Source organism: Podarcis vaucheri (genome assembly GCF_965113315.1).
Source record: "Podarcis vaucheri genome assembly, chromosome: 12".
NCBI classification, from domain to species: Eukaryota; Metazoa; Chordata; class Lepidosauria; order Squamata; family Lacertidae; genus Podarcis; species Podarcis vaucheri.
The window spans coordinates 52,400,473-52,412,798 of record NC_138750.1 but is presented as its reverse complement, the minus strand read 5'-3'; the positions used below and the strand labels follow the sequence as shown (position 1 = coordinate 52,412,798).

The window sequence follows — 12,326 nt, the reverse complement described above, 5'->3', positions numbered from 1 at the left end:
AATATATATACGTTTCAATGTCTGAACAGCTGGGAAAGTGATTTAGAAAAGTATGTTTGCAAAACCTAAAGTTATATAAATTCAGAAATACGAATCCAATGACAATAATATCCAATTTGAATTTAATATTCTGGTGGGGAGAGTAAAATAAATGTGGTTCTCATTTGCTTTAGTGCAATAAAAGAGATGTTATTCCCAAATATTTTGGCAATATTTCTTAAGGAGGATTCTTTTAAAAAGGAAAAGAGGCTGTAGACCAAAATTATATTACTAGACCTTGTTTCTGCTATAAGAGGTCAATGCTTCAAAATGTTAAACACAAATGGTATCTTTGAACTTGCTTTTTCATCATTCTTAAAACATATTTGGCATTTCTACCTACCATACAATAAATAAATAAATAAATAAATAAATAAAGTCCAATATTCTTGGGAGTAAGCCCAATTGAACTCAGTGAGACTTACTTCTGAGTATATAGGATTGCCTTGCATTCTGAATTCTTCTAAACCTCGCTGCAACTTCCCAAAGCAAATACCGTATAGACCGTTAATATATACATTGCAGTGGCTTTAGACAATATGCCAAAAAAAGCAGGAATATTTGTAAAACTAATATTTAAAGAGACTGAGCAGGCTGTCGTATCCTTTTTGGAAAACATAACAGTCTTGCAGGAAATACTGTCTGCTCAAGATCCAGACAGAAAATACCAACATGAAGCCACTCAAGTTCCATGAGCTGTATACTAAGTCAAGTGTATTGCACGAAAAGGGGAATTATTTCAGCACACCCATCGAGATACAAATACCTTACAGGGCAGCCTTTAGTATGCAAACGCATTGGCTGACAGGGAGTCTGTGCAACCCGATCCAAAGGGCTTTTGCTTATTCGGAAGTACGTCCCACTGTGTTCGATGGGGCTTACGCCCAAGCAGATGTCCATAGGATTGAAGCCTTAGAGAGCAGCCGCAGAAACTACCACAATCTCACAAAGTTTGCAGTTGGAATGGGAAACTGCAAGAACTTAAGACTTTCGGGGAAAATCAGCAGTATTAGGAGGAGGAAGAGAATATGTTTTGAGGCAGCTTGAACTGCAAGCTTACAACAGGCCATCAAGAATTACGTTGCCATTCCGCGCGGAGAAAGAGGCCTTTAAACAGGAATGCGAAAGCGAAAAAGCGAACAGGGCCAAGTGTGGGCTGTTCTGTTCAAAGGGGCACGTCCTGCATATTGAAAGTTTCAGCCCTTGTAAAACTGGATCCGGATGAAAGCGAAGGCAAACCACAAAACCTCTAATTTAACTCGCTTCCCCACTAAAAATAAAGACTCTACAACGACAGATATGATCATTGCATAAATCACTACTACACTCAAGTCAGCCAAATAACACAACAGTTGTAACTGCTCACATGTAAAACTGCATTAACTCTGAAAATACGGTGTGTTTCTACATATTAGGAATGCATATAGATTTTAATGCGTGGGCAGATACCTAAAGTTAACTGTACATATGATCACCTACAACCCAGTTAAACCAAAGTGCTTCTATTTAAATCCAGTTTTAGTCCCACTAAAATCAATGGGACCAAATCAGCTTAAATCCTACTACTTAGTTTTAATTGGGTTGCAGTTTAACTTGAGGGTGCAGGATGTAGAAATGAAGCCATGCATACATTTAAAAGTATCTGCAGGCACACAACCATCCGGATCTTAAATTCCATAACTTAGAAGGTTTCTGAGACGAATGCGACCAATCTACACCTGTAATCTACTCTCAAACCAATTTACTTGGTAGTAAGTTCCATTGATTACAACAGAATTTACTTTCTTAACAACGTTTAATTGCTTAAGAAAAAGTTTTTATCATTCCAGGATTTTAACAGAGCACTCACAAATAATGGTATTTCTCATGGAAATAAATTAATCATATCAAACAGCAAGCCCTATAAGAAAGTGATATCACGTATCATTTGACAAAAGTGTTTTTTGAAAATTAAAAGCATAATAATATGCAATTAAGTTTTATATGGATCTTAACTTCAGGCAGGTAGCTTGTTTTATAAGCAATTTCTTTTTCGACACTACGATCTGCTCCAGGAACCGCTCCATAGTAATACTGCATTCTATAATGCCCCACACAGGCAATATTCCAGGCACTATATATGCAAATGTGCTTGCCCTATTGTGCCATAGGTATAAGGTAAAAGAGATGGATTCGTTGTTTATTTACACTAGCGCAGTCCTACGAAGGGTAATAAGACTACTTCTGTGCAAGTGGTCAGTGAGTCGCCCCCTCAGAGGGCGAAACTATTTAGCAAGCTTGGGGTTGTGGCAAAAAGTCATTCTGCATCCCGCTGATTTAATATCCGACCTGTCTATTCAATCCCCGCCCATGCAGCCATACAAAGTGCCCCTGGGATATCATGATTTCTAGACCAGCATCTCTAACTATGAAATGCTAAGTAAGGAGATAATGTAAAGATGACACAACTTAATTTGGTAAACATTCAGACTGATTTCAACAAAATAACCAAGCAAAATAATTTTATGACATCTGGGATAAGAAGTAATGCATGTTTTCTAAGATTTCTCTAGCACTTTCATACGGATAACAGCCTAGGAAGTGTGCATGCACACGAAAGCTCATACCAAGAACTAACTTAGATGGTCTTTAACGTGCTACTGGAAGGAATTTTTTTATTTTGACTATGGCAGACCAACACGGCTACCTATCTGTAATAGGAAAATCCAGGCATTGATAAGACCAAGTCGTTTCTTGAAGGCTGGAAAAGGATCTGAAAGCCTCAGTACCTGGCTCCAAGCGGGGCATTCCTTTTGACTTACTGGTTTAAATAACTGTGGCCAGGATTTCAGACTCCTGGAACACCCCAGGAGCTCTTTTGTGGTGTGAGAAGGTGCTGGGAAGTCCCCAGGGCTTACCCACCAGCACTGGGCTAACTAGTGTAGACTCTGGGTGTGATTTTCTAAGCAATAGCCTACCTTAGGTTTAGGGTAAATTTCGAACTACGAGGAAGTGCTTGGGCGGCGGTACACCTATGTTTCTGTACAACCGTGTGGGAGCCAGAGTGACCTAGTTGGAGGGAGCAAGAAGAAACTTGCGCGATCCAGTTTGGTTGACCCTAAGATCCCGGCCTCTTAGAGTTGACACAGTTTCTTCTCTCCCACTTCTTCACATTTGGTCTTTTTTGAGTTGCAGACCAAGATACAATTTGCTTTGGAACAAACTGAGGAAGAATGCAATCAATTTGCGTAAAATTTCCCATTTAACCAAAAGGGCTACTCCAGTGTAAGTGGCTTGTGATTTACAATCTGGTAGATCGCGTGGGCCCCATTTGCTGCTCCTGTTTAAAGCATCGTAATGCATTTTTCGTTGATATGCCAGTTTAGGCTCGTTTTAGTGTTTTTAATAGTAAAACCAACACCAGCTCATTGATTTATTTCAGCCAAGACAGAATGATTACAGTTTAAGAAGACTAACATAAAAATAATGCTCTTTCTTCCTAATATGGACTTCCACTCCCACCTTCCTTCTCACTGTTGAATTTGTAGCTTTTGTATTTTTGATATAGTTTAATGCTATAACTTCTGTAAAGCACGGACTTTCCAGGCACACACAAGAGTACCTAGAACCACGCGTGATTTTATTTGCCTATGCCTACGACACTACTGGGTCTATTGGAAATACACCATGCATTTGTCCAGTTAATAAATATTTAGGGAAAGGAAGAGAAGCGAGGCTCAGCAACAGACCAGCTGGTCGGATGCAGAACTATCATTGCTCCAAGCGCCAACACAAGTCCTTCTACAGCATCGGGTCCGCCTACAATACTTTATTTAGAAAAACCTTTCTGGATTTTCTTCTGTGTGGAAAACAAGCTGTTTCATTAGGCCCTTCCTTCAGGCTTCGACAGACGCTGCGGTTGCAATGTAAATGCTACCATCTTTCCCAGGACATCTTTCCTCCTCTGAATCTCTAGATCCAACTGCCAGGCTGCAGAGAGCTTTCTCGGCGGCGTCTTGATTTCCCTGGCAAGCGACACCGTGGTTTAGCGGCAACATCGCCAGCGACGGCGGCATCCACTTGCTGCCTCATGTTGCTTTACTTCTCCTGAACAATCCCGATTATTTTCTTCCTCTCCACTTCTTCCAACTAGATGCCAATCTTTTGTCGAACTCTGATTTCGTAGAATTGGGATACCTTAATCTGGGAAAGATACCCGTTCATTTCCTCCACGGAATCTCCCAACAGACCTTCTTAAGAAGGAAAAATTTGAAGTTTTGCCGAAGTCCATCAGTTGTGGTCTCTTTTTAAAAGCCTCAGGACTGCCCAGTTCCTTTTTGTCTCATGTATCTTACACGATATGGTATCTTCTACAGAGGTGTTTCAGTCAAAAGCAACTGCCTCCAATTAATTATACCTTTATAAATAGTTACAGTGGGTTTTTTGGCGGGGAGGGCAGTTGGGATGTTGAGCATTGTAAGAGATTATCAAGAGCAAGAAGCCAAAATTATAAAATGCATAATTTCAGCTCTGACCTGTTCTCTGCTGCTGTTTCTTGTACACTGGAAAGGTAAAGCAGCCAACAATCTTTAAGGACCAAAGACTAGATTTGCTAAAGACTTTACAAATTTATTATAAGTTTTTGTGGATCACAGTCCACTTCTTTTAAATTCCAGTGCAGAAATGAGTGAAGGATCTCCTTCTCTGGTTTCTCATATGTACTTGACAGTATCAGGACCCATCTGATGCACTGTTTTAACCCAAAACTTGAAGTAAGTAGCAAACTTCCTAATTTTTCTCCCCTCCAGCGATCCTGAAGCTAAATAAATACAAAAGAAAGCAAGAGAATGCATGCATGCATGCATGTGTGTGTGCATACAGAGGAGCCTATATCATTTCATATTTCTGTCTATCTTTCATCTGCTTGTGAATATAAATGTAATAACACCAAGAGAAGCTATTCTACTTCCCACCCCCCAATGGAGCTGGGTCTAAGTAACCCTTTTAAATGTAATTGGTGTTCCTATAGCTAAAACATAATAGGCTTTGATTACATGCTAAATAGAATCAAATGTAATCCTTGAGTTAATTATGTGGAGATAATTTTATAATTATATCAATTCAATTTAAAAAGCAATGCATTGTAACGTCACATTCTAAATGGGGAGTACTGACTCCAAATAAAATACTCATTAATTTGAAGTATCTCAAACTCACATCAGGCTTTCTTTCTCCCAACTCCCATCTCTCTTAAATAGCAAATGGGAACATACATTTATCTCATCCATTGTCACATTACCTGTCTCTGCTCATATCCAGAAAGTGGAAAACACTGGAAAATCACAGACAAAAGAGGCTGTCTGAGAAGAGCATTTCCCAGCATTGACCTGCTCTCAAATGCTAAAGAAGCTGATCTGCATTTCTATTCTGCCTGGCTTGTATGTGGAAGTAACGCCCAACGGTCACTGACTTGATGAGCTAGAGAGAGAGAATGTGCTTGTGTCTCACAGACACTCCAACTTACTATGAATAGAGTCTGTGGCCAGAAGACTGGGGTGAAGGTCAAAGCCTATGTCACAGCTGCAGGTGGGCTCATTTCCTCTCCCTTTGTCCCCTTCCTCTTCCACAAAGTCATCTCACACCTTTAGGGTAGAGGTGTCCACTTCCCCACTTAAGTTTGCGGGGATTCACATAACAGATGCAATCTACTCTGAACAATGCAGAAGAAATAGAATCAAAATAATGACCAACTCTTGAGAAAATTCTGTAATGACGTGGAATGGAGGCAATGGGAGTGAAGATGAATAAGTGTTTCAGTAAATATCACATAGCCAATATGCACAGAGGACCTCCAGTTTCTTAATATTCTCCCTCCCCTGGCCCAGAACCCATTTGCCTCTGAAACACAAAAGTACTACCAGGGGCACAGCATCAGCTTGCTTCCATCTAGAGCAATGGTGCCTTTACAAGAAGCCAAGTGATATGAAAGGACCATGTGGAAAAGCAGCAGCACAGTTTCAGAATGCAGGAAGTGTAAGGTACGAAACTTAAATGTCAAAGTTCATCAAGGTAAATAATCTGTAGTTCCATGCTACAGTTTGTACCACAATGGCAATAATTTAACGAAGATCAATTTACACAAAGCTCTACATGCACTAAAAAAAACACCAGGTAAGAATTTATTTATTTATTATTGCTAAGTCAAGGTTTGGAGCTTGCTGCCCCTTTTCAGTAAAGGTTTAAGCATCCTGTCCCTTCCCCCACAGAGTTAGTTCATCCGTACATTTTTTTAAATGCTTCCTAGTCAAACTTGAATATGCAATGAAGCTCCAGAGCTTTGTGGCGGAAATATAATTAAACTGGTGAAAGATGTAAAAGATGAAGAATGGGGATGACATCAGGCCGATTTCACACTTGGCACTCGGATGGCTGGGCCCAAGCCGTGCTCTTGCCATGCAACACAGATCAAAGTGCACTGCCACTGCTAAAAAGGCAAAAGGGGACTTAAGTATGCTAATCCCCAGGACAAATATATTTTAATCTTGTTAGAATACAAGTTAATGCTGCAGCTCAGTGGCTGAACTTTGTCAGAGTGTAGAGATCCACTTTTACTTTAGTTATGAATGAGGTAGACCTCCTGGTTTATTCATACTTCATAAAAAGTAAGTTTGCTAAATGAACCCCCTTATACTGATCACTATGAGTTTCCATTAATGAAAGATGAGGCCCACAATTTTGAATGACTAGCTTTTGTGAATGCTTAACCTGAGATGCCTCAAAAAGAGCCCAAATTTTGGAACTGATGAGTACCCCAATGGCTAAAAAAATCAATCTGCCTTAAGGTGTTTCAAAGAGACAGCTAAAAGTGAGGCACCAAAATCAGCCATAATTTTTCCAAATATGGACTGTAAGACTATCAGCATTCCTAGTCACAGTTAAAATAAAGATTGGCATGGAAATATATTGATTCCCAAGAAATAATTTTGATGAATTTTGAGGAGCTTTGCCCACAAATCCCATACAACTGAATTCTACATTTACTCATTTTTAAAAGTGTTGTTAAAATAGCCAGTGTGTTTGAATGTTTAGCTTCAGTATGCACTGGGAAGTTCTCCTGCACAAGCCCCATTGTACTCTTGCAGCTCCCTTTCAATTGAATGGGGCTTGCACAGAAGAACTTCCCAGGGGACTGTGCCCTTTGTGTTTTTATTGTGGTCTGTATATGAAGGAATGTATCTATCCTAGGCTGTACCCTAGAAGAATTGGAAGTAATTGCCATTTAATTAAATAAATTTAACATTTACAAGAGTCTTTTTAGGATTGAGGTACTGTACAACTTCTCTTCAGTTAGATTCTGCATCAAGATAACAATTCAGTTCTAGTATGCTTTTCTTTTCCTTAAACAAATTGCCTAGAACATTTATTCAAGAATGTTTAAGGGAAAAAAATATTTCAAAGTCATTAAATTAATTTATTGAATTTCCTATCAATAGGGAAAGTTCTAAATACAGTGCTTTTTTCAGGGAGTACGCATACCCCTAAACATTTAGTGAATCTAAGTTTGGCCTCATTGAGGGGCAGTATTTCAATATGAGCTGGAAAATGAGAGTGCCCCTTAGCATTTTTTAAAGGAAAAAAGCACTGTCTAAATACATAAAGAAAACCAAATCTCATACATTAAAAGCATGTCATTTCAACATTGCCAAATGTGTTGTGTTAGGCCACAATTGTTTAGGTTTAAGAAATATGTTGAGTCACCTACATCCATGTGGCATATTCAATTGTCAGTATTAGGATCTTTAGACATTTGAAAATGTATCCTTCACTAAGTGTGTGTAACATGGTAACCTACATCCCATTGGTTTGTAATGACATTATCATTACAAAGTCACACATACTGATATTTTTTATTTCAATTATGATTTTATATATACAGATAGAGAGAGAAACAGACAGACAGATCGTTATTAGAAAACAAGGGACCCCTGCAACAAAATGTTCAGTGTACCCCATGCCTAACAGAAGTGCTCCTGTTCAGGATTCTAGCTAGACAACCCTGCTGTTCTCCAGCAGTCCTTTCCATTCCACCTTTTCCAACTGTCACTCTACATTCCATGACTTCTGAGCATTCTATGTCCTCACTGGGCTGTCTCCACACACCCCGTTTGGTTCTTTTAGATTTGGAACTCCCCAAAGTATACTGATATCTTCCTCGTATTTCTAAATGGCCCTGCTATTGTTGTTCTTTTAAAATTATATTTTTATTGTTTTTAATAAAAGTAACAGTACTAAGATGGAAAATAAACATAAAACCGTGTAAACATACAGGAGGAATAATAATATAATAAAGACAACAATGAGGGCACATGGTTTATCCTGGAGCAGCTGTGGAATTATATTATCTGAACAGAGCTACTCATGAGGTTTAGCATTATGTTGAGCGACTGAGTGCTGGTTGTCATAAGGTGGGAATGGATACCAGTTCTCAATTAAACTGTCAGTATGTGCTTGTCCAGTGAATGCATTGATTTGTTTCATAAGGTTGTCCATTAAAGCTAATGTCCAGGGTTTTTAATACCATTGGTTAATATTTGGCATATGGTGACTCCTTCAGTACGAAGATATTTTGAACCTTGTGACTAGCATGATATAGCTTATATAAGGTTTCTGTAGAGAATGAAATCTTGGCTGTTCTTTAAAATGTTACATAAGTTTGGATTAGGTAAGACAGGTCTATTTAGGAAGATGTTAAGTTCTTTTTTAAAAAATTAGTTTTCAGTAGCTTTCAGCCATCTCTCAAGTGTTATCATCTCCCCCATATAAATAAAAATAAAACATCAATTAAAAATATATTACATAATAGAAATACAAAATTCAGAAGCATTAAAACCAAAGGAGTCAGCATAATAATAATAATAATAATAATAATAATAATAATAATAATAAACAATGTCTAAAAAGTAAAACACAGGAAGACAAGGCATTTGGTGGACTTCTTTACAGAGAGAATTCCACAACAGTGCCACCACTAAGAAAGTCCTGCCCTTGAAATCCCACAATCAAACATCTTCTAAAGGTATATGCCCGATGGCTGAGCCTCATTAGTCTCAAAGCTTGAATAGGTTCATGTAGGCGGTCTTTGAGAAAAACATGTTACTAGACTGTTGAGGGCTTTAGAGGTTAACACAAGCACTTGAAATTGAACCAGGAATGCATTTGTAACCAATGAGCTTTTGTAGGATAGTTGTAATGTGATTAGGGATGTACAAATCTGCCAATTTTAGTTTCTCTCAGTTTCACATTTTCCCAGTCTTAAGTTCTATTTACCATATTTCTGCATCACTTTGTGAAATTCATCAGCATATTAGTGTGCATTATACATATTTTTCTTCTCATGTTTAAAGCATTTCCCCCTAAACAATGCAATTTGTATGTGATTTACAGTAATATATGCATTTTTATGTACACTTTCCACAAGTATACACCTTATTGTACACATTGGTTGGTTGGGAATTCAATCAGAGAATTTGGATGTGTGCGAATTCTGAAGGATAGCTGTGTTTAAGTTTGATTACTGTTTCCAGAAGTGTGAATTAAACCATTCCCCACCCCCTCATCATTAAATATTATAAGTTCAACATGCTCCTACCATCATCCTGGTGACAGTATTATTTACCACATGCAGTTTCTAACCTGCTTATAAAAGTTCATTTCAATAGCCTAGCCTGGATACAATTAGTGCATAAATAACTGAGGCCAGATTCTTCTTTTCTAGGTTAGGTCACAGTTAGCAAACCAGCTGAGGCTAGTAAGGTGATTTGTCCACTTCTGCATTCAGGGATAATATTGGGACCAGGAACACACTGAGAATGGGATGCATATCTGCACCCAAAGCAAATACTGAAAAATAGGTCCATTTATTATAGATCACTTTTTGTATTTGTCCTTTCTGGCCATTTAAAAAATATTTGGTATTTTGCAAAAAAAAAAAAGAAGTTTTAAATGTTTTTACATATCTGTGAAATTCAGTTTATTATTCAAAATGATTTAATAGGCTCTTGTAAAACAATGGCAAGGTAATTGGACTGGTGTTTTAATTTTATATGTATTCTCTTTTGTTAAGTAATTAGATGTCATGAAGAAACAGCTGATTATTAACAAAAGCTTTCAAAATAATGCTACCCTTTTTGTGATAATTGTATTTCCTCTTTAAAAATATGAATTAATCAAACTTCATATCATGCCACTCCAACATAGTCTTCTCCACAGCCCAGTTTGTTTAAATATCTTTAGTCCCATTGAAGTCAATGGTGGAATAAATTGGTTTAAATCCTTGCATATCAGCTTACCTGACTTGTGGATTAGGCTAACATTATCCTAATTTACAGCTGAGTACATTAGAGTATAAAAAGGAATTTGGCTCATCACTCTATTGCTGTTGTGAGAACTTGGCTTAGCGACTTGTACAGTATCATACTGTGTGACAAAACTGGAAAAGAGAATCTCCCACCTGAAACTGTACATTAATTCAAATTAAAGCTAATGTTATCTAGCCATATTAGAAAAAAGACAACAATGAACAGGAAGTCAACATTAGTGTGAGAAGGCATTTAGTTACTTCTTAGTGATATATTATTTTTATCCAATATTAACTTGTTTGAATTTTTAAAACATTACAAATCAAATTGGTCAAACTGTACACCCATAATTTTATACTAGTTCTTTTGGGGGCTACACTTCAGAAGATTTATGCTTGTATATTATTACTTATTAAGTTAAATACATGATACAGCTAATCTATGTTAGTAATTCCTATTAAGGAAAACTTTAAAGGATGTTATGCACTAAATTTGATATATAGGTCTGAATTTGCAATTAGAATAATCACCTGAAGTCAGTTTTACAGCTTAATGACGCTGTCAAAGTAAACTTTTTTCCTTTAAAAATGAAAAATGTTAGTTTTGTATTTTAAGGTTCATTTTTGCAGCTTTGTTTCTTCAGTTTTCTTTTTCATATCTCTCTCCCTCCAAACTACCATTAACTTATCAATGTACAGCTTCTGACTATAGATGGGTTGTTGTTAAACATGGACATTTAAATTTAAATTATTTCACTTTTTAAAAATGCTTGAATCATGTAGGATAAAAATGCAGTATTTCTAATTAGATGATAAAACATCAAACATGGACTTCCAAATAAAAAATGTCAGGATTAGGTAACAAAACTCAAGGAAATACTTCACCCTTCTAATTCAGAGGAGAGCTACCCACAGGTTTGCCCTACTATACCAAGAAGGCATGAACTACAAAATGCTCCTTCTTCGGAAGTGTTTCTCCCAGATACTAGAGAGACCAGAAGCATCATGCATATAAACCCAGTTAGTTTCTCACAGAGAAGCCCAGTTAGTCAAGCCCTCTTGGAGACATTGAGCTAGCTGAGATGTCAGGCAGCTCAGACACACCAGAGGACATACTGCAGCAGCTTATGGGAAGAGCCTAGACCCTGCCATACTTCCAACCACAAGCTTATCTGTGCCCCCCATATTTTATTCAAGTTGGCACCCTTGCTTACATGCATGATCTTTCAAATGCAGTGATCTGCATCTCCACCCCCAGTTATCCAGTGTGCCATTTTAAAAATGTTTCACTGTGTGTAATCTTGCTCTTTGGGAAACGTGGTATGGACCTTTTTTGTACACCTTACCCCACTAAGTTGACTGAAAGCCTGGACAAGCTGTGGTCACCACAGTGAACACCCTTGGACCAGGGATGGACTTTGGTCTTTCAAATTTCAGTGGTACCCTGTGTGAAGCCAAAATTTGGCACCTCCTGCCTCTTGTCTTCCATTCTGATAAATTCACTACACCATAGTTCTGACAACCTGCAGCACTCACTAGGCATGGCACTCAATGTGGTAGAACTGGTTGCACCATCTGAAACCTGCTTCTGCTTAGAGGACTCCGTGGACCCAAATAAACACTCTTGTTGTTAAGTACCCACTACGAGAGGCTGCAATTGGAAGAAGAAGCCCACCAGCCATACATAAGGCAAGACCAGGCCTGCCCCAACTTTGTGGGTATTATCAAACCTGCATCTCTAGACCTGTCACTCCTCCACTCTGGAATAGACTTGTATACCATGCTGCATACTAGTAATTGGTTGCAACCCATCCGCATTTCCCAGTAATGATGCAAACTGCTTCACTGTTTATATCTTAGCTTATAACTTCAGAAATTTTTCTATTATACTGTAGCCACAATAATCTTCTCATGCAAGCCAACTATCCCTACTCATGTAGAAACCTGTAGA

General features: G+C 38.0%; 1 protein-coding gene and 1 long non-coding RNA gene across 4 annotated transcripts in view; one reads left to right on the top strand and one right to left on the bottom strand.

Annotated features, from left to right (window-relative positions):
• Nucleotides 1-12,326, top strand: part of HTR5A (5-hydroxytryptamine receptor 5A) — a 292,809-nt gene that overhangs the window by 194,560 nt on the left and 85,923 nt on the right. The gene's annotated exons all lie outside the window — the stretch shown is intronic.
• The window catches only part of LOC309515104, a 98,550-nt gene that overhangs the window by 71,334 nt on the left and 14,890 nt on the right, over nt 1-12,326 (bottom strand). The window lies entirely within an intron of this gene.